Source organism: Protopterus annectens, chromosome 5.part1 (genome assembly GCF_019279795.1).
Source record: "Protopterus annectens isolate FY-2018-M chromosome 5.part1, PAN1.0, whole genome shotgun sequence".
Classification (NCBI taxonomy): domain Eukaryota; kingdom Metazoa; phylum Chordata; order Ceratodontiformes; family Protopteridae; genus Protopterus; species Protopterus annectens.
The window spans coordinates 351,552,296-351,576,187 of NC_056736.1; positions in this window are offsets into that span (position 1 = coordinate 351,552,296).

Here is a 23,892-nt window from a genome sequence, read left to right on the forward strand (position 1 = left end):
ATATATATACATAGTTAGGAATTATGAAGTGCTCGCAGCGTATGCCACATAAAGCTGCACAAGTGTGGGTAGAGCACCGCTCTCCACACCAGAGGCAGGGCTATACCAGTGGCCATAACATCGCTGAAGTGCTACGTCAACATTGTAAACAGACGGAATGTAGGACATGTTGCGACCACCTACACTTGTAACACGCAAATTGTTCGTAATGCATAACACCAGGAAAGGCACGTATGTGCAAATATTAATGGATGGTGAGCCTGTGAATACACGAGGTGTTACAAAATGTGTGTAGGGCCCCAACGCTCATGAGAGGGCAATGTGTAAAGGTGTGTCATGGCTGCGATATCAGGTGTATAATGTCTGCTATGAGGGAAAACTCAACACGGGTGTGCAGGAGAAACCATGGATATGCGAGTATGGACACAGGAGTGATAGGGGTATGTTGCGCCGGGTGCAATGGAGCGGCCCGTGGAGGTCAGCTAGTATGGTTACCACCGTTTCAAATGCTCAAAGTGGGAAATTTTCTGTAGAAATGTCAGATTTGCAGGACAAAACATACCCATGACCAGTACAAATGATAGAACTTCACCTTTCTGCCAAAATAAAAGCTTATTCGTGTAGCATTTGAGTTACTTATGCTATTTCATATCACATGTAGGTGTTTCAGAGAAAGAAATAACTGTTTTATGAAAGTATGAAAGAAAACGTAGGAAATATTTTCGTACAATAATCTCAGGACACCTGCCATTTTGTCAGTTTTTCGCAGGACACAACTGCCCAAAGCGGGACTGTCCCTCACAAAGTGGGACAGGTGGTAATCCCAGCTAGTACATAGTTGCGATTCCCAGATAGAGCTTTGTTTGCATGGAGACATGCGTGAATGGGCGTATCATTGTCGGACATTGTGCATCAGGTCTGGCAGCACAGCACATAAAACCTATACGCCACCCATGAGCGGAACAGAGTTCTGCTGTGACAACCCCAAACCGGGAAAATCAGAAAGACACAACTACATGAAGACAACAATTTGTCAATGTACAGTCACAGTAACACAAACACACATCCTTTCAACAGTAATAATATTAATGTGTACAGAAACAAACACAGTAGCAGGAATAATAGGCTGCGCATATGAGGAATAGGTCGAATGACACTATCAGAACCCAGCTAGCAGTGGCACCCCAGACATGAAAAATCTGTGACATCTGTCCGCTGCACAACGTGCAATATACTGAGCACAAGTTCCCCAGAGTGAAGTGCCGGTGTCAGAATGACTAAGGCAATAGTATGCTGTTGAAGCAGGGATAAAACCAATACGCATGTGTAAGTGTCCATGTCTGGGAAATGTATAGGTTAACGGACACATATATGTATATATAGATAAAAACGTATATGTACAAATAGCTATAATAATTGACATACACATATATATCCATACGGACATATATATATATATATATATATATATATATATATATATATATATATATATATATATACACACACACACACACACACACACACACACACACACACACACACAAGGATATACTACGGATATATATAGATAGATATATATACACAAACAACAGGTAGTGATATATACACATACACACAAAACAAACTATATGTCAGTGTAGATATACACATTCACATAAATAGGTTACTTCACAGCAATTAGGGGTAACATATTTACAGCCTGGGCATTTGTGACTGGGAGGTCCAATAAAGAAACGTTGTACCCCCCACATCGCCCAGCTAGGCCGGACAGACATACAGACAGGCAATACAGATCAATACACTGCCGCTGTCCAAAACACTGTAGGAAAGGACCAGTGGGAGAGTTCTGCAAGGTCTACACTTTAAACATGGATAATGGTGTCCCTTGCGGGACCCCAAAAATTCAGGGTACGTGTGAACCTGTAGTCATCGATGCGAGCAGGATGTAGGTGTACATGGAACAGTAGGTTGTGCAAGTGTGATAATACATGGGTTGACAAAACGTACGACATGTGTCCCGAGATGGGGAGAGTGGGCAATGTGTAGGGGTGTGCTCATACCCCAGCTGCGCTCGCAGTAAGTATTTGTCACTACTGCTGTAGAGGGGTGCCAGGTAGGTGGACCATGGGTATGCATTAATGGGCTTAAGTGTGCAGGTGCTGGTTGGCAGAGATGTAGTAGGACTGCCCAGTGGAAGCCATTAATATTCCTATGTGCGTATAGCATACGCCTACACCTCCCAAACCTGAAGAGCACATCTACCGGATAGTTTGTAAACCATCGGGGAATACATAGAGACCTACACAGTGCCGTGTACCCGAGTAGCATGGACGTCCATAGTTATGTATCAGAATGTAACAAAGTCCAAAGAAACACTGCCAGAACTACTGATATTAGGTGAACAGGTGGCGGAATACAGGTAATGACAGATGACAACATGTATGAGTCATAAGCAGCATGTACCTCGACAAACGTGAATGAATACATATGTTCTGTGACTGTGAATGTGTCTGGTTAATAGAACCAATCATCTAAATGTGTCCCGCAGGGTGTTATGCATTGTTCCTGATACGGTGTTCAGTCACACCCATTGGTATGTGAGTTCTGCTACTGACAGAAAGTGCATAAGTTGCTGACCACTTCAGGTAGATGATAGCATAATAGAAGAGGTTAAACACCCGTACGCCTGTGAGGGACACACCCATCTGGGAAGTTGTGTCTTGCAAAACGACAGTTATGGCACATGGCCTGTGCATACCTCTCAACTGTCCCCGATTTTCATGGACGTCCCTGATTTTGACCCAAATTTCAACTCTGTCCCTCTTAATCCCTCCTAAAACTAGTGACTTTTGGAGGAAAGGTGGTGAATTACACTTAATGAATAATGACAATAATTAAGGGCTACAAACTCCTTTTACTTCAGAAAATGTGTATTAATTCATATGCTCTGATTCTGCCAATGTATCAAGTTAATAGCACTAATATTTTAAAGTTGTCCCTGATTGTCCCTGATTCTGTTGAAATTTGTACCCAATTGGTTGAGAGGTCTGGGCCTGTGAGTTCGGGAATGGAGGCTATATAGTGTGTGCAGTGGTGTCAGACATCAATTTGTTGTATCAGTAACAGCTACATGTAATAGGAAACAGTATTATCAATTATAATTCTACATGAATAACCTTAACGTATGCAAACCATGGAGGTCGTCCGTGTACTACTGGCTGTGGCTCAGACCTCTCAACCAATTGGGGACAAATTGCAACAGAATCACTAATAAGTCAAGTAAACACAAGGACAATCAGGGACACATTTAAAATATTAGAGCTATTAACTGGAAACATTGACAGAATCAGAGCATATGAATTAATACACATTTTCTGAAGTAAAAGAAGTTTGTAACTCTTACTTATTGTCATTATTCATTAAGTGTAATTCACCACCTTTCCTCCAAACATCACTAGTTTTAGGAGGGATTAAGAGGGACAGAGTTAAAATATGATTCAAAATCAGGGATGGCCCTGTAAATCAGGGACAGTTGAGAGGTATGCTGTGGGTATGTGTTGCCTCGACACATGTGATAGCTCTACATATAGGATCAATAGGTCCGCCACCAGTCTGAACGGCCAAAGTGGAACCTGGTCTGTAGAACTGTCAGATGTACCAGGGCAGAACATACATACAGCCATGCATAGTACAGAAATATACATATCGGAGCAAATCAAAGCATAGTCTAGCAGCAGTATAGTTGCTTATGCTACTACATATGACATATCAACATGTCAGGTATACAAGACCTGTAACAAGCAACCAGTACACACCTACAAAATGAGAAAGTCCCCTAATCAGGACAGTTGCAATGGCTAGAGTATTGTCCATACCACTCAACTGTCCCTGAATGTCAGGTACGTCCCTGAGTTTGACTGAAAGTCTAACTGTGTCCCTCTTAATCCCTCCTAAATGTAGTGGCTGTTGAAGGAAAGGTGGTGAATTACACTCGCTGACTAATGACAATAAGTAAGAGTTATAAACAACTGTTATGTCACAATATGTGTATTATGTCATATGCTCTGATTCTGTCAATGTGTCAAGTTAATAGCACTACATTTGTAAATGTGTCCCTGTTTTTCATGACCTGTCCCTGAGTCTGCAGAAATGTGTCCCCGATTGGTGGAGAGTTCTGGTATTGTCACATGTGATGTGTGATGAGGGACTCTCCCATGCAAAGTGGGAAAGGTGTCACTCCTACAGTCTCCCGTTGTGCAATCTGAAAGGTGGTCAGTGTGCAGTTGGTATGCGGTAGCATGGCTCGGCAGACCACTGCGTTAACAAACTCAAGCCACATGTCAGCATTGCAGAGTATCGGTTCCCATGTATCAGGCAGATGGGAGCAGATTGTATGAGGAACACTCATATAATATGATTACATCACTGGACAGGCCGCCGAGTCCGTACAGTCAAATGGCTGCCGTTGCAAAATGGTTGAGTGACAAATGTAAGCGGAGATGTCAGAGACCGAGTGGCTATAAGTGTGTTTGTCTACCAGTATGCCAGTAGTGCCCTGTCAAAGAAATGTAGCATGTAAATGTGTATAAGGTGCTGTGACCAGAGGTCAGCAGTGCTGAACACCATGAAAACCCACGCACAACAGCTCCCACCTGCTGGACTGTACCTTACCCGGTTTGTATCCAAAGGCGTCGGCCTGTCCGCAAACAAAGAACCGCCCTATACACGTGATAGTAGATGTACCCTGCGCACATAGTTCATGTGACTGAACAATAGACCATGGCATATGTACAGACAATAGACCGCAAACACCATACAGCACAGACATCCAACAGTATAGCAATGTATTGGCAGATATGTCTGGACCACTGGTGTGTGCATGCTTGGCTGCCCTGTGTTTCAGTGTGTGAGCATGCCCAGTATGACTGTTGCGCATGTTGTAGACTGACAATACCGTCATGTGTGTGAGCATGCAAAGTATGGTCAACTGTATTGCATGTGTCACATGTCCAGATAGTTAGTACTGTGTGGCTGACCCCTCCATTCTACACAGACAGGTGACATGCTGTGTCTGCAGGGTAGCTAATGGTCATGTGGCATTGACAGTTGCTACATGTCTGTATAGCATGGGGGGGCATGCAACCACAGTCCTACACAGCACCGTGGGTGGTGCACATGACTCTCACATGTGTAGGTGTGACAGGGCACAGCCAACAGTTGTACACATCTGCCGCTACTGTACTGGTCTGCCAGGTACTCCATGTCAGTGTGTGGACCTACCTAAATTGCTGGTTGGAGGGATACCAGGGTACATCAGTTCCCAGCATTAATTACCAATACAGTGGTGTTGGATGTCCTATTACACATCCTACATCAAACTGCCTGGCCTGCTGTCGTCTGTGTGTGTCATACGGGGATGGGGTCAGTCAGTGGGCATATCCATAGGCCATCATATATCATTTGTCTGTATTGGTCCACATCTGTCCAGCTGCATGGGACGTGTGTGGGCTGTACGGACATACATGATGGTCAGCTCATAATCTGCAGTGGGTAGGACACCCTGTGTACTACAGGCTACCATTGTGAACCCCATATGTGCTACAGAGGTCATGGTGCCACTATGGATGTGTACTGTCTGCTGCCCTAACATTTGGCCACTGCAGTCACTTGTATGCTCACATACATACCAGAGCAATGGGGAAAGTACACATTGTAATACAACTGCCACTTGTTAGGTCAATAGACATACCCTGGTTGTGTTACAGACTTGAGGATGGTGCTGGAGTGATGCCTATGTCGGATGCACACAGTGCACCTCCCATACATGGCTGAGCACAGGTACTGTCATGTTTGGCATCCATTGTACTGTGTGGGGTCAGAGAGGGGAAATCCGTGGGTACCTACTGTGTCAGTGCATATGGCGTGTGTTGCCTCTGTGCCAAGGGCAGGTCATACTGTGCACGGGCTGTCGCCGACTGTGCCCTACACAGGTAGTTCCTTCACCAAGTCACACTGTGCCTGTACAGGCCTTGGCAGTGGTATTGGGCTGTGTGGCCCTGCCCCATGCCGTTTCTGCTGCAACTGTTACTGCAGGCTAACATTGTGTAGCATAGCAAATAACATAACAACATGTATGCATGTAACTTGTGAATACTGCAGAGCCCCCACAAATGTGTCTGGATACCAGAACTGTGAACCGAGCATCCCAAACACATGCACATGTATATGTCTTGCCTGTGCATCCGCCTCAGTATGGTGTGAGTGTTCAGGTGTGTGTGCATTGCTGATGGGTGTTATAAGCCATTACACCAGTGTTTACCTAGCATCCCTCACTGGGAGACTGTAGGGGATGTCCACATAGGCACTGGTGTGCTACCACTGTGTCAGACGCCATATATCGGACACATCACAGCTTCCAGGGCAGACAGCACACACATTCAATGTCATGCCCTGGCCATCGCATAGGGCCTAGCTGTTGGAGGGTATGCCCCTGCACTGACTGTAGGCCCTACCCTGCTCCCCAGGTGGTGCTACGTGTGCAGGCTATAGCACCCAGTACCCCAGGGTACTCATCAATGTGGTGGAACAGATTCATATTGCTGGTCCACTAATCACGTATGTGGAGGACCTGTACGTGCTGACTAGCATGTGTTGACATGGCATCTGTGAAGTGATGCAATACTCTGGATGTAGGTGCCTGTGAGATACCCATGATATCTCCAGTTGTGCTGTGTGAGGTACCTGTGGCTAGTACACCTAGGACAACACATCCCATGGTATCCACTGTGATGCATTCCCCTCGGCCTGTGTGATGTGTTAGGCACAGGTCAACAAGCTGCTGTAGGAGGTCTCTGTCCACCCCATAGTGCTCCAATATCCCCAGCCCATGTAGACCCTGGTAAGTCACCCTCAGTCATTAAAGTCTTATGTCACCCCAGTAAGGGATGTTCGTTAGCATACACATCCGCACTGCCCCAGCCCCCTGCACATGTTGGTATATGTTGCCTGCTGCAGCCCGTGTCATTTGGTTGGACTGTGTCGTGAAATGTCCCTGCAGGTATACACCGGTGGTGTAGAGTGTGGATGAAATATGTGTGTATGCTGCTTGCTCGCATTAGTGTACTGTTCATATGCAGGCTGGCCATGTCATCAGCTGAATGTGCTGATCACCTGTTTGTGCAGCCTGGACACCCTGACTACCCCACCACTGCTGTCATCCCTCCCAACATCACCAGGCAGGTATAGACACACCCCTAGCTGAGGTTTGCTAAGGCAGGAGCACTCCCGAGGCACAGTTCTGCAATGTACGTGCAGTATGCCTGACCCCCCCTCCCATGCTATCAACTATATGCGAGACCTGCACCTGGCTGACTACACACATACACTCCAGGGACCAGCAGCACACCCTGGTGATGAATGTGATACACCATAGTCAACCTCATCTGCATAGTATAGTCTTCTAATGAATAGTTATATGACCCATACCGAACCTCCAACATATTAACCACTGCTCAGTGTCACTCAGATCCACACACAACTGGCAACAGGTACCCTACCATCACCATATTCGATGTCCCATGGTCTACCAAGCAACGAAATAACCGGTGTCTACACGACAACAACCCATGGCCCTGAACACCACAGACAATGTGCATTAACACCACACCATGGCAGATATACATAGATCCAAGGTTATCACGTACAGATCATCCGGCACAAATAGTCAATAGTGCTGAACTCCCCAGACATATGTTCACATCTATGTCCACCTCTACATCTACATATATCACATATATTATTCGTAGGCATATATACATGGACATATATATATGTATATATACATGCACACATATACATGTACACATATGTAGATATGGTATTTATGTCACAACAGTGAACCACATGACAGCAATGCATTAGACAGGAATGGAAAGGTAACCACATGTGCCACCTGCATCATGTAGTGTTGTTAATATCAAGGCACGTGTGTTATGTTGTATCACACTGCTCAGACCATAGCAAGGGTAAGAGTAGGGCTGCTGACAGTTACTCACCAGACCTATTGGCGACTGTATGTGTTGACAACCCAGTGTCTTGGCAGAATATGTTGCCTGTGGACATTAAATAGGTCAGCAATAAAACAAACTAGACACATCCTGCAGCTAGCCACCCACAGATACCAACACATACAGTATAACCGCCAAACACACACCTGCCATGCCCTGGAATCGAGCATCTACCTGTCTAGTCTACTACACTACAGCATTATGCAGTAACAGAACGCGCTACCGAGTTCAGGCATCACCGCACTCCCACAGGCATACTTCTAGGTGGATGACATCATCCGCAAAGGCAAAGATGCCGATAGGGAATGTATGTGCTATGAGCCGTCTAAAAGCATTACTCTGTCCCCAGGCAGCTGGAAACACACGCACACACACAGGCACACACCTGGCAGGGCTGGGAGTCGAACATACACCTAACTACCTTATCACACTAGAGCAATACGTAGTTCCAGAACATGCTACCGAGAATACTGAACACAGCACTCCCAGGGGCATACTTCTAGATGGGTGACATCATCTGCAAAGGCAAAGACGCCGATAGGGGATGTATGTGCTGTGAGCCATCTTAAAGCATTACTCTGTCCCCAGGCAGCTGGAAACACATGCACACACACATGCACACACCTGGCGGGGCTGGGAGTCGAACATACACCTAACTACCTTATCACACTACAGCAATACGCAGTTACAGAACGCACTACCGAGAATACTGAGCACAGCACTCGCAGAGGCATACTTCTAGGTGGGTGACATCATCTGCAAAGGCAAAGACACCGAGAAGGAATGTATGTGCTATGAGCCATCTAAAAGCATTACTCTGTCCCCAGGCAGCTGGAAACACACGCACACACACCTGGCAGGGCTGAGAGTTGAACATACAACTAACTATCTTATCACACTACAGCAATACGCAGTTACAGAATGCGCTACCGAGAATACTGAATACAGCACTCCCAGAGGCATACTTCTAGGTGGGTGACATCATCCTCAAAGGCAAAGACGCCGCTAGGGAATGTATGTGCTGCGAGCCGTCTAAAAGCATTACTCTGTCCCCAGGCAGCTGGAAACACACGCACACACACAGGCACACACCTAGCAGGGCTGAGAGTCGAACATACACCTAGCTACCTTATCACACTACAGCAATACGCAGTTACAGAACGCGCTACCGAGAATACTGAACACAGCACTCCCAGAGGCATACTTCTAGGTGGATGACATCATCCGCAAAGGCAAAGACGCTGATAGGGAATGTATGTGCTGTGAGCCATCTAAAAGCATTACTCTGTCCCCAGGCAGCTTGGAAACACACGCACATACACAGGCACACACCTGGCAGGGCTGGGAATCGAACATACACCTAACTACCTTATCACACTACAGCAATACGCAGTTACAGAATGCGCTACCGAGAATACTGAACACAGCACTCCCAGAGGCATACTTCTATGTGGGTGACATCATCCGCAAAGGCAAAAGCGCCGATAGGGAATATATGTGCTGTGAGCCATCTAAAAGCATTACTCTGCCCCCAGGCAGCTGGAGACACACGCACACACCTGGCAGGGCTGGGAGTCGAACATACACCTAACTACCTTATCACACTACAGCAATACGCAGTTACAGAACACGTTACCAAGAATACTGAACACAGCACTCCCAAAGGCATACTTCTAGGTGGGTGACATCATCCGCAAAGGCAAAGACGCCGATAGGGGATGTATGTGCTGTGAGCCATCTAAAAGCATTACGCTGTCCCCAGGCAGCTGGAAACACACACACACACACACACACACACAGAGGCAGGGCTGGGAGTTGAACATACACCTAACTACCTTATCATACTACAGCATTATGTAGTTACAGAATGCGCTACCAAGATTACTGAACACAGCACTCCCAGAGGCATACTTCTAGGTGGGTGACATCATCCGCAAAGGCAAAGACGCCGATAAGGAATGTGTAGAGAGTGAGCAGTCTGAAAGCATATTACTGTCCCAAGGTAGACGTAGACAAACACATGGCAGTGGTGTGATCGGGGCAACTAAATATCTACGGTGCACTACAACAACACTACATAGATACGTGACGCGCCACAGACAGTACACCCTTCAAGACAGTCAACCAGTGTGTTCAATGTAGGCATCCATCATGACGTGGAAAATGGACATCTGTTGCCTGGATGACCACCATCGCTATACAGGATGTCAATGGCCATGCCCATACACAGAGGCACATCACAGACACAAGGTGTCACTGGGCATGCCCACATGCTTAATATCACACGTCCGTTTGGAATGTACTGTGTGTCCATCTACACAATGGCGTACTGGGCATGCTCACACACTTAGCAGTTGCAAAGGGCTGTCAACAGTTGCAAAGGGCCATCTTGCATGCACACGGATTCTAAACATGGAAGGGCACATTATGGTGTTACTGTCCCCATGTACATGAATGCCACTCACATGTACTGACCAGTACACACTCAGGGGCCATCACAGATGCCTCAGGTGCAGATCACAGAGGTACACACCGCAGTCTACATTGTAGCCCTCAGACATCACCATGTCATAGGACCAGCAATACACTGCCATACATTACCACAACACCATGTGACTCATGACCATTGGACTGTACATAGGTCTACAGCAACTGTGCAGACTACACATGTACCAACAGGGTTCCATCATGTGTTATGCATTGCAATGATACCACTGTAATGACCAGGTCAGCTCTACACATACCAGGGGCCCTGGGTCTTACACAGCTGTGACAGAGGACTGTCGCTGTGCACCAAAGAACACACATGTTTGGATATGACATACATGTAATCGCAGTGGATATGTGCATGGACCACACACACAACACATATGCACATAGCATTGCTTTTGCTGTCCTCCATGCAGACAAGTGGCTACAGCAATCACACGCATGCAAATGGAAGGTGGGTCTATGGCTGTTGAATGCTAACAGTATACGAGGTAGCAATGTTGACCAAGGACACATTCCCTCTGTACTAGTTACCCGTGACACCCATCATATCGTACAATAGTCTATGTGTTATGTATGTCATCAAACATGTCCACTAATTGCAATGCATACAAACATGGCTATGTGACAGGCATGTAGGACCAACACACATGTACAATTTGTAGTGTGCATGCAGCTACTATGCATGTGCAGTAGCTGATGTATGTGACTCATCTGTGCCTAACTACAGCATGCAGTTGCAATGCAGCCCCATCATTGACACCTGTATATGGTGACATACTGACAGTATGGTAGGATGTACATCAGGTATGGATGGATGTGTGTACATAAAGTGGTGATCCACCTGTGCAGATGGATGTTTGCCGGGGACAGCTCACAGGTATGTCACACGCCATCCTACCATTACATGTGCAAACAGTATGCTATGTTACTGTTACTTGATGGTGAAGACATAAAACCTACACAGTGGTCAGGTGTTACTGACTGTAAGTCACCTGACACCTGTAACATGTACATCCTCCCGTGTGCATATAGCACCACAATTGCCAGATGTAGCGTTGGTACACATAATGCGGCCAATACTGCTGCATGTCTGTCAGACGTATCATCATATAGCAGGTGTATCATTCACACTACTGCCATGTGTGTTTGCTTGTGTGACCATATATGCCACATATGGTGGGGATTACATCCCAATTGTTATACACCCCTGTACACTGTTGTAGAGATCTGTACATACTGCAGTGTGGAAAGCATGATGTAGGCATGGGTGGTGTGTGTATAACACACATCAGCTATCCATATGTTTATGACATTTGTGGTCTCTACAGTGTGTGTGTGTGTGTGTGTGTGTGTGTGTGTGTGTGTGTGTGTGTGTGTGTGTGTGTGTGTGTGTGTGTGTATGTATGGCTGTCTGGTGCATTTAGTGAGGGTGTATGCTACCATACAGAACACACAGGATCCCTAACCTCTCATGGTGATGCAGTCTACTACCCTGTTGATGCCATAGGTCTCGGCCGTACTGGCTACCTGTACATGTTCTTTCTCTGTGTTGCGTCACATGGGTGCACAGTACTGTGAGGGTGATGACCACATAGGCAGGGGTCCTCACCTCAACACTACGGGGTGTGCATTATAGTGTTGTTGACCCCGTGAGTGTGGGCATGTTCCTGTAATGTGACAGGGTATGACTGCTACACAGTGAGGCCTCATGCTATCAGGTGGCCCTAACATTATCATCAGCCGGACTGCTGTGTACAACCCCTGCACCATGTCAACATACCTGTGATGTGACCTGGTATGGATGTCACATCTCTAGCCACTGTAGCCTATTAAACTGCCCACATGCGTCTGGATCAGTATATGTGTGGACATCTGTGGTATGTTAGCCTTTCCAACAGTCAGGTTGAGACTACATATAGCATGCTGATATTGCCATACGTGCCTGTGAGTACTCCACAGTTACACATGGGAGACTGCAAACACTGGTACCTGTAGGCACATGCAAGTGGACCATAAGGAGGGAACCAGGGCATCATTACCAACATGCTGTTACTGTTGTTACCAAGACATATACTGTGAACATATAGCAATGCATGCTAAACCTGTACTACATGGTATGTCTGGTGAGTGTTAACAGTACACAACTAATGTAATATACACTTCTCTCACTATTCTTACACAACTAATGTAATATACACTTCTCTCACTATTCTTACACAACTAATGTTATATACACTTCTCTCACTATTCTGTTCACCCTGTGCATCAGACGATTTGAGCATGTCCCTGCACCAATGGTTTGGATTACAGGGATGTGGCACAGGCTTCATCATATGCACAGGGTGATAATGTTTGCCCGGGGCATAGGCTGCACCAATGGATGACATCATGTGTGTGAGTAAGTGCTGGTGACATGATTGGACATGTCTGTTCAGTATGCATGTGGATGTTGTGGTGCCCTACAGATGTGTTTGCTGTGTGCGTGTATGTGTGCACACAGTTCTGCCTTTTGTGAGGCCTACACAGGGGTATTATTGACAGCTCCAAATTGTACAGACCAGGTTGTACAGCTCACTGTGTCCAGCCACAGCCATGTGACCTGTGCCTGCCAGGGGTTGCATGGGCACTACCAGGCGGAGGTACAGATTGGCTACTGTCCGACGACACATGTCCCCTGGAACCGTGTCCACACTGGGAATGTCCAGGGCCACGTCCACGTGGCCTGCTGTGTCCTGGTGTGGACAGCACAGCACCAGCTGCACTGCTACTGCTACCGGCACTATGTGAGCGGGCATCTGAGGTGGCACTCTCACGTTGACCTGCACTAGGTGGTGTACGTCCACGTGGCCTACACCTCACTCCTACCAGATGTTCCAGCACAGACAGCTCACGCTCGTGGATTGCCATGCCATGGTCAAGGATTCCAACCATGTCACCCAATCGCCTGTCCAGAACATCAGTAATCTGCTGTTGAGCATTTGCCAATGCCTGGATGTTGTCATTTAGGGTACGGATAGAAGCCCTTTGCAGCCTCTGCCCTTCTCTGTTCTGCCGTTCAGCACGTGCCTGTGCTGCCATTACAGTCTGGAACATGCATCTGGTGATACCAGCTGCTGTGCTCTGTCCTGCAGGTGCATGTCTGCCAGAGGTCCTCCTACAAGCAGCACCGGCCACATGCCTGTGTGGCACATCTGCAGTCATTACACTGACACCATGGTGTGGAGACACACCTTCTGTAGCCACCACATGTTCCTGTCCCACGCTAAAGACGCTGACTGTACTTCCTCTATGGCCACTGGTGATACGGTATGTGTTGGCAGCAGAACTGTGTGCGACAAAGAGGGGGACATAGCTGGGACGGCAACCATTGGCATAGATTCAGCCCCTGACAACCCTGCCTGTACCTCATGCATATGTTCATCACTGCTAGTATCTGTGGGGACACTAACATCAGATGGACCGCAGGAGGGTAACGCACCTACATCACCTGTGAATGCAAAGAAAGACTCTAAATTACAATAGACATACACACACAGACACACACACAGACACACACACACACACACACACACACACACACACACACACACACACACACACACACACACACACACACACACACACACCATGCATGTGATTTGACAGAAGGCATGCAGCATGCCTGTGATACAGCAGACGGCATGCAGCTCAGACATTAATAGTGTTAGTTACCATACCTCCCTGGGGTGCACACTACAGCAAGCAGGTGTCATATCAGTAGCCATGCAGTTCACACAATCATGGTAGTATGCATGCATCCCTGTGATACACCATGTAGACCAAAACAGGATAACAGTGCATATGGCTGACATGACCTTGACATGTAATCTGCTGACGTGTGCATTAGCATGCATACATGTCTGACACAATGGTGTCCTGACACATGCACAGTGTCGTAATGGGCATCACATTGCGGTGTTATCTGTATGCCCTACAGATAGAATGCATGTTTAGCAAATGTGCATGAGCATGGAAGGGTAGTGTGAGCCGTCTACATTGCTATACAGGGTGAAGTACATACACTGTGCCATTGCATGGCATCATGAGACATCTATATTGCTATACAGTGCATAATATGTACACATTGCATAGCCATAACTGCATGCATACCCATGACATAACTGTGGATTATGACCCACGATACTGAGGTGTATAGACACCAAACCATGCTGTGTCATGGGACAAGTCACTGGAGGACCTACAGATGACACCCCTGCACAACTACTACAGAGTCTTAGCTGCCTGGCAACCATGTCCACACATAGCAGACTTGTCAATTCACCATGTCCCACATGACATTGATGTACCACACACACGAGGTGCACAGCTAATGGTGATGTCCTACATCAGCAAGGGAAATGTACAGTATCTGTGGCCTGATGTGGTGTCAATGTCTGTGGAAGCTGTACAGGTGACTACTGTCATGCTATGACACAGTCGTGCTGTTCAACACATCTTATATGGTAGACATCAGTGACACCTCCACTAGCTGTGCACAGGCTTTTAGGATGTCCAGTGTACCACATCAACTGTATAATCAGTCAACTAAGGCTATAATTGAACCATGTGTGGACAATGTGCAACAGGGTGTATACACATCATATCTACTGTGTGGCTACGTGTCTGTAGCCATCCCCCATGGCCATGTGTGCACATGTGTTGGCCAAATGTGTGTGATGGCCATTTATCACACATCTGTGTTGTCCCATATGACATACAACCATAGATGTCAGATATGTCACCATCCACAGGGCTATGCAGACAATGGGTTGTATGTTTGGTATGTGGGGTATGGGTTATGGGATAGTGTGACAATATTGCAGCCAACACACTCCGTGTCTGGGACATGTCAGATGGCACATCACAATGTGTGCACCCATTGTAGGGGCATATAACACAATGGTGACTCCTGTGGGCTGCCCATATCACAGCTCACTGTGTGGTACTGTTTGCGTACCACACGTGTTGTTCCAATGTATAGTACATATGCCTCCATTGTAGAACACCTCCATCATTGTATGCACAGCTGTCCACACATGTAGCAATGACAAATACTGTGGTTTCATGTCGGTGTATCAATTCGTTTGTATATATTGCACATGGGTGGCCAGTGTGAATGATGGGTGATGCGACCTGTATATTGTGACTGGAACGAACATCAAGTGTACAAGTGTTAACTGGCCACATGGCGAATAGATCTATGCTTTAACATGCCTGATACTGATGACAGTCTCACCTGCAACGGACTCATGTCTGTGCTGCATGCCAGAGGTACCTGTATAGGGGTGACACAGCAGTATGAACATTATCCATGACTGTATGACAGCCACAGGGTGCACTGTGCATGTTAACACATTCGCCTGTACAATAGCATATAGTATGCACATGTGTACATACACAGGCTAGCATACTGTAGTATGTAGCATGTGTGTCCACATACCTTGCATATGTTGTTACATTACATAATGTACAGTGACACATGCAACTAAATGGTATATAATAGCCATATGTGCAGTACTGACTTACCAGGCAACTCCAGGCTCATTGGTTGGGAGACACCCACCGTAACGATGGCAGCTAGTGTTTGTGGATGCTGTTCTGAGGGTGTCCCCAGACTGGCCAGTAGCTCCTCTGTGTGTGTGAGTGGGGGCTGGGCTGGTGGCCCACCTCCTGTTCCACCTTGTTCCCTGGCAATTGCAGTGGCATGCTGTTTTGCATGTTGTATCAAGTCCATGCAGTGCCTGCGCACCTGCTGGTAGGTGCAGTTATGGCCACCCACATCGTTCACCCTCCTGCAAAGATCCTGCCACAGATTGTCCCGCTGCTGGGCATGCTGTGGCACATGGCTGAACAACACCTCGTAGTTCTCATGGAGGTACAGGATGAGGACATCATCCTCCTGGCGGCTGTACACTGGCAGGAGTGTATGAGGCATTATCTGTAAGACATAATGATGGTGACAGGTCACAGTTTCAGAGATGTACAGAGATACTGCTGCACATACATTTCTAGTAAATCTAGTACATCTGCACGGTTATCTTTGCAAATCATCATGACACTGACATGACTGACATGTTTGTGTCACACACATGTAACACCCATTATGCATCGGATATCATCACCATATATGTGTGTGTCACCTCATTACATTGTTCATACTCCATGTGAATGCTGTCTTGATGTGGGCATGTCTGTTTGTCTGCACTGGTGTTCTTACCTATCAGCACATGCCTGGATGTGTCCACGGTATTGCTGTTGACCTTGATGCTGTGTATATGTCACATATCAACACATACACTGCCTTAATGGACTTGAGCAGTGACAATGCACACATATGCATGGAAACCTTTACATGCATGTGTTTCGCCATATACATCTACACAGCACTGTACAGCTGTTCAACATCCTGCCACGGATCACCTATGTTGCACATGTGATAGACATGGGACAATGGCTAGTCGGGCGTCATTCGCAGGGATGGTTATCAACTATAGCATGTACGAGCAAGGTTTCCTAGCTGTATCCAACAGCCATTATGCCACCGCGAGGTGCATCAGTGCCACATTACTGATCCAGACAGTTGATACTACATCTACCATGCGGCCATCACACTATGTATGACAGGGATGACATGTGCAGCTTTGATGGACAGGGTTGCATGGTATGGCAGGAGTATGTCACATGTATGGCACAGGGATCTGTCCAGCATGTGGCGGTCCTAGTAGTAGGACGGTGGCTGTCCATGAGGTATGTCTTTCAGATCAGGATATGGACACGTAGCATGTCCAACATCATAGTGCAGCAAATGTCATTATGCAAGGTAGACAGCATGCTGCATAGTGGAGGTGAGGATTGTGAAGGCTGGTATTGCCCATCCACGCATGGCCAATACCCCTTAAAGGTGATATGTGATCCAATATTGGTCACCCGAGTGCTGTGTATGCCTGTCCAATGATCTCCGTGCTCATGGATGGCACCCTGTCATGACATGGGTACCTTGTATGACTACATAAAGGGCCTGGAGACATCACCAACTCAGGGAGGTATACTGCACAGCACCATCCCTTACACAGTGTCCATAATGTTGACCACAGCCTAGGTGGTAGTTAATGGGTACAGGGATATTCACCTAGCGGTGACAATGCTGATATCATCCATCAGAATGTGCACATATGTCACACACCTCACTCACAGAGCCCATTCTGTATGTTGTTCACAACACTGAGATAGCTATTGCTCATAGGTCATGGCCATTCACATCCTTACATACACAGATGCCTGACATTTGTCTGTGTGGTATGGGCTACAATGAGGGTGGAGTACAACACATTAACCCTGTTTTACTGTAGCTGGCACTGGTGAGATATGCATATGTCACTCTGGCACCTTTTGTAGTGTTGATTTTGTCAACAGGCCACTGGTGGAACACTCCTGTGACATACAAAGGTATATGTAGTCATACATCCGTACTGTCATGTACATCTGTACTGCTAACATCTAATTGATAATGGTTCATGGACTTACAGACCATACTCAGCAGGGTTATAGTGTGGTGCCACCAATTATGACTGTTGTCACCACTTGTGGGTCGATATTATCCAACACCCTATCTGTATTGTATGTTCATGCTCAGCACTTGTTCAGAACTTGTGAGCACGTCATGAGCTACTGATTAATATAGCACCCATTCCACACCATTTCTCACAGGTACACTGTCTGTCCTTACATTTCCAGCTTGCTTACAGTACAACAGCTGTTGTACATACGTAACTCACATATCTTGTGAGACATGGTTGTATATACAGGCATGTCCAACTGTCACTTACCAGTGCTATTGCCTGTCTATATGATGAATATGTCGTACATGTGGCAATAGAGCAATTGTCTCATGTACACAGTCAATGCTCACCTCCCAACATACGACACTACAGCCTGTGGGGGATGCACATATGCAGCCCTGCTGGGGGTAATGCTGTCACCAACCCTGACTGCACCTGACAGTCATGTGGGGATGTGTAACATTCACAACACACCGCACTCATCACATAGTCTCACAAGATCTCCACCACCACAGGCCACACATACGAGGACAACTTGTGCAGTACCTCTCCATACTATGTGTAGGCACCAAAGGCAGCCCCCATCACCAAACATATCAACAACAACTTATAGCCCACAGACTCATGTGTGCCCATCACATACAGCCAATAGGGTGTTATAACATACACAACACACCTGTCATAGGTGACTCTGTAGGCGGTCACACTGATGTTCCACTCAGTAGGCTACACAAGGCAATAGTCGCTTACATATTGCTGTCAGGTAACTGGTTCTGCAACATAACCTATGCACCCATGCCACACCTCACCAGGTACAATGTGACTGTCATTCTCCATGTTAGTGTGACTGCCCTGAGATGCAACTTCACAGACTACGTGTGCAGGGACATGCAATAGCTCACCAGTCTTGTAGCCCTGAAGGTATGGGCCAAGCCCTGGGGAGCATTATGCATTCATCTGGACCTGATACCACTGTACAATGACTGACTGTGTCACTTCAACAGTTGCCTATGCTTTTGCTGTCATTCCACAGGCATCTGGTATCTGTCCACTTTGACTGACATAGTCAAACAACATGATGCTTTGGCACAGATGACCTGCACCTGTCAGCCCTGGGAGTACAGATCACATGTATGGCTCTTGCTGCTTCTATACTGCCTGTCTTGCACAGTTTCCAATAACATTCAACACCAGAATGGGAACCGGCAAGCAAAACATGGGGTCATGTGACGCAATGTTTGACATCTTCATCTCTGACGCACGCGGGCAAGGCACTCCTTATAATGCACCACTTCAATATCTCTGCAGTGACTGGGACCTGCCTCTAGGCTCTGCAGAGCACGCCTGCAATGACAGGTTATACACAGACCATACCTTTCAGTCATGTAACCTGGACTGGTACACCCATGGCTGAGGTGTTCCCATATTCCACTATGTTGTACACACATCCTGGCTAGTTACTTAGCACAATGCATCAGAGGTGCTCCACGTGCAACTAACTGTGTCCGGAACTGCTATACACATTGTAACAAGCTACAGATTCAACAACATACCCCACGGTTACCAGACCTCATTTCTTGGTGTACTGGACAGTAGGGCTCAGACAGGTACTACTGATGTGAGGCTGTCACTACCCCACACTTAACTGGGATAGCCACTCATGTACTGACACATTAGGCCAACGCTGTCCGTGATTCATAACCTCCACTCGGCTGGATCAACCCATACACACCACCTCCAAGACCAACAATATCCTTGACATGGACACTACCAACATGTGACTGGTGTTCCACACCTAGGGTTATCCCCTCATTGGTGGATTCCGAACATATGCTAATCACCCTTGTTATCCACATCCCGGCACCACACCCTTCACGGCATACACAGTACATGAGTACTACAACACCTACTACAGACGTCTTATGACAGCGGTAGTTAACGTCATGACACCCGTGCAGATGGACAATGCACATACAAACAATGAAACATACCCCAGTGCACTTCATTAGCACGTACACGACTGCATGGATCATGCTATTCCGCACAGAGACATGATGGTACCCTCCAGATAACGGACGCCACTCTGGGGTCCAGTTCCATGGATATTATTTACAACAACAGTTGGAGGCTGTTGCAAAGTGGAGTACAATCCCATGGGTGGGGTAGCTCGCTGGTCAGCTTCGGTAGGGCCACAGGATCCCTCATCACATACTCCAAAACTAGCTACATACACATTACTGCGACACATTCCGGGGTGTACCACAAGGCCTTATGGTGGTATGTCAGTAGTCAATGGCAATACCCACATCTGCTCTCACACACAACAGTTACTCAGGAACATTACAGAACCAGGTGATGTTGGCAACATGCTGGCGGATGGATTCAATGCTAACATTACACCCTCTCACTCCCTACAGGGCCACAATCCATGCAGGAACATTGCGGTGTCCCTGCGGTCACATCTACACAGTACTAACCTGCATTCTTTATTTCCTGGGACACTGGCCCCATGTGACCATCCAGAATCCCAGGCTGTGATGTACACAAACCTCTGAATGACATGTCTCCCCACTAAGCCACCATATTCAGTAATAGCCTTGTATCAGACATTGTGGCCCCTGAATGGCACACAGCAACAGTTATCATACTCCACACAGGTGGCGCCACAATGCACGAGTGGGACTATTGCCCTACACACCTGACTGGACTGTTCTGCAAGGCTATGGGGCACATCATCATGGATGTCATTCACATAGACATTGTTGGGCTCCGGTCCTTTGATGCCACCCAGGTTGGACTTGTTAGGGCCAGAGCATGGCTCCTACACCTGGTGGACTCCTTTCATACAGTTACCAGGGTAGTTGATGATGGTACGGGGGTCCACACAGCCTACATTGTCCTCTCATTGCCTTTCAGCACCGTTCTCCATTCTGGTATTGACAACATACACATACACCTGCACATCGACCCCTATGTCTCAGGATGTTATGCAAAGTGGCTCATGGACAGGACACACACAATGAGGGTAGCATACCATAGTACCTACTGTATTTCAGTTACACATGGCATACCACAGTCCTCAGTCATAGGGCCCCTCATGTTCGGTATATGCTTCCCTGAGGTACAGGCTAGCACAGAGGGACTTTCCCTGCATAGCTTTACAGACCACTGCATACAAAACACCATGATTGCTCCACCAGCTGATACTGACTCCCTCCATAAGGGTGTCACTGTGATGGATACCTGATATCAATATCATGGCCTCAAGCTACATGACACAAGGTGCATGAACATCCCCTATGCATTACACCATTCACCCACTGACTATCACATAGGTGGTAGTCCCCTACATACATGTCACATTGTTCGTGATCGTAGTACACATGTATGTCGCACCCACTCCTGTGATAACCATATTGCCACTGTGGCGTGGATATCCTTCAACGTGACCACACTTATCTGTACTGGGTGTGTAGCTGGAACATAGGCACCCATTGTACCTCTGAACTCCAGACGTATACACACATTCAAGGGTACAACACCCCATTTAGGGTGTACCTTACACAACAGCTATGGCTTTACATACCACAACATTAACACGCCATGACTTTTATTGAGCTCCGATGGTTAAAGTATGCGGCAGAACTACGGACACCACGTCTGTACACATTTGCATACTACATACTCAGGGGTGACCTCTGCTGAACAGACAGGGCCCATGTCCACAACAATATTAATGGATATACTCCACATAAGCGACATAAGCAAAGGCCACTGTGAGCAACATGCTCATTGATATGTGCACACACGCAACGATGAGTGGGATGTGCTTGAGGGTTACATTCCCAAACTGGACACTCACCATGCTTTGGAACGTGATTCCTATGTACATCACGCAGGGACACTCAGTAGCACTGTTCATGTGATACCTCACTTGGTGGATGGGAGACACATGTACGCCAGGGATCACTGCAGTGGCTGTACTGTGCAGAGGTGCAGGTAACACATGGCTCTGCTGTTCACAGGACACTACCCTAGAGAGGTGCCACTGGTGTGAGCACTGTAGTTGTGCTTACACATAGACTTGCCAGACTGCATAGTACCCCACTATGAACCTGTGAAGCTATTACATGTCCTTTGTGCATGGTTAATTGAGTAGCCCTTCCACTTAGATTAGCTATCATGATATTACAGTGTCCCGTGACTACAAGCCATATGTCTCCTGTTATTGTACATTGTACATGCCAATAGACAATACCTTTGGTATGCATGATATGCCTGTTATGCTGTGTAGCATATCTGACATATCTACCTACAATACTATACATTACACATATTTTACATAGAATCCCATAATGCAAAGCATACTTGCACAGCGGGACCACCTTAGACATGTCATCATCGTTATATGCCCATACACATGCCTGCTATGACAGTATATTAACATATACTATTCCCTGCTATGGCACGTACTTGTTGGACATACCCTACCACTGATGGCGGGTGGTATGGAATTGTTCTGTTTAAAGCCCTCATGTAGCATCCCTTGTGGTGTCTGTGATGTTTACCTTGTGGCCCACTGCAGGATGCACAATTTCTACAAGCGTTAGTATGCTCAGCAAGACATCACTACATAAATACCTTTTCCCACTTTATGCATTGCGGACACTTTTAATTAATACAAAACAGGCTATACATACACTAACATAATTAATACAAAACAGGCTATACATACACTTACATACCAAGTGTTCTACATACCTTGTTATCATTCTGGACTTTCATATCTATATCTCTTACACTGTTTAAACAGTTCTATGGTATGAGCATACGGTCTGAATATCTGGCAAGTCATCCTTATATACGTCGATACCTGTAACATGTGGTTTCCTGCCGCCAATTGGTGTTCCTGAGTGACTTATTACTTGCACATCAGCTGTACAGCTACTCCATTCACCAATTATACAGCAACAGAGGGGTATAATTGAATTCTCCACTTGGGCATTGCACATTTGCCCTACCTTCGGGGAGATGGCCTGTATTGTGATTTGTTGTGTGTAATTGCAACTGCTATGTGTAGAGACACGTATAGTTTGGATTCATGTCCCCCGTGGATTGTGTGTGACGGCTAGAGTATGTGGTTCTACATGTGAGTGTACCTGTCATCCCAACCGTCTGATAAGGGACTATTGCAAACAAAACCTGTAACATCGCCATTTGTTCCATTATACAACGGCTACGATTTCACATGGCACCTTTAAATGTGTCTCTCACAAGGTATGTTAACGCTTCTGCAGATGTAATTGACTGACTGGATGCTTGTGCTGTAATTACAGTCTGTATTGCTATAGTTTCTAGTGTGGGGGATGTAGGTGGGTGTACGTTGCATATACAGGTTTGTGGGGCTTGCATTTCTACATATTCCATATATATGTATGTGGGATTCTTTCCTAATTGAAGAGCTATCAGTTAGTAGACTTATGTTATGGGATTATACATTGGGCCATTGTTAATTGGTTTCTATATAGTATGCAGGTGAGGTTGATACTTCCATACCTCTGGAATTACAGCGGTATGTAAAAGGATGTTTCTAAATGACAGCTATCCCGTGTATTTCTGTCCCAGATATTTGCAGTCATTGCAGTTGTGTTGGTAACAGAACGTCTTTGGCATGGGTTGCCACCTTTTCAAATGGCCATTGTGGGACACCTGCGGGACACACATCAGTGTTT